The following is a 1487-nucleotide window of genomic DNA, read 5'->3' as shown; positions in this document are numbered from 1 at the left end:
GACAAAAAGGCTGAATGTCCTCCAAGGCCACGGTTGCATTAGGGACCTTGCTTTCCAGACAAGCTACCGCGAAAATCGCTTCTCAACAGAATGTGTGCTAAAACAGATCCTGCCACAGCAAACACCAACTTACGGTGGTTTTTAACAGCTCTTACAGACCACAGTCCAGTAATGAAAGAACATTTGTATTGATAATGCTTCACTTACACCACAAAAAGCTCATCCAAAGGGCTCAAAGGGGTTGTGATGGACGTAGGTGAGAATCACCACCCCCATATTTCATAAAGGGGGCAACCGAGATATCAATTAAGTTCAATTTTCCCAGGGTAGAGAACATGCCCAGAGCAGGGAAGCGAGGGGGCAGATTTCGGCTCCCACGCACACCCGTGTCCCCAAAGGGCTGCGACGCCACCTCCTCCCCACCCAAAAACACACCGCTCGGCAAAAAAACACATTTACACGAGTTCACCGTTTCCTATAAGCAGAAATTAAACTGGATTTCCATAATGCGTAGGCAGTAAATGTGAGAATAACAGGGAAACGCGTGCAATCAAAAGAATATAGAACAAACACTTCCAACCATTATTCCAGTTCACAAATCTACACAAGTGGAAATGCAAGTAGCTACAGCCGTGAAATACTCCATGTTGTGGAACAGTTTAAAACAAGTACTTCACCCCCGCAATACTATGGTGATCTTGGAGCTGAATGAAACGCACCCGCTTAAAGGAACAAAAGGATGTGGGGTGCGGTTCCACCGGGAGGTACCCGGGTCGGGATCCACTGTTCCTCCCGCACAGCAACCGCGGGATCTGCCCAAAACTCTGGGGTGGGAGCAAACAGCTTTGCCTCGACACACCAGGAAAGCACAGGCGACCCAAGTAACCACCGCTCCAATTATTGCTTACCTAACGACATAAACAGCAGAAGACGGGTGACGGAAAGGATCTATGGGGATCGGGGACGCCACTGCCGACAGCTGACTCCACACTAACGACTACCGTGACCTCAAAGATCAAGCTAAGCACGATACATACCAAAAATTCCTGTAAAAGCAAATGTGCAGAAAATAAATGGTAAGCAAAGCACGTGAGCAGCTGCGAAGGGACCGTCGCATATGCAACAGGAGGAGGATTTGCAGATCCAGTCGCTCTGGTGCAACAGCTTCAAAACTTCGCTCCCGTTTCTATGATCCTGCCAGAGTCCCAGAACCAAAGATCCTTCTCTGTTTGCAATTGGACATACGCATATGTGAAGTGCACGCTAAATAGTATCTGATGTATACACGTCCATTACTGACACACACACCTACCGAGCGATGCAAAAGGGGGCAAGGACAGACAGACAGGTCACTTCAGAGTAATTCATCATGACTCTCTCGGAGCTCAACGTTATTGCTGTGGGCTAATACGTCAAACAATATAGAACAAGCTTAACAGTATACGACAGATACACAGTAATTCCACAACTCAACAGTTACTCACTAC

Source organism: Streptopelia decaocto, assembly GCF_964273445.1.
Source record: "Streptopelia decaocto genome assembly, chromosome: 6".
Taxonomy (NCBI): Eukaryota; Metazoa; Chordata; class Aves; order Columbiformes; family Columbidae; genus Streptopelia; species Streptopelia decaocto.
The sequence above is the reverse complement of the archived record's forward strand: the minus strand, read 5'-3'. Positions refer to the sequence as shown.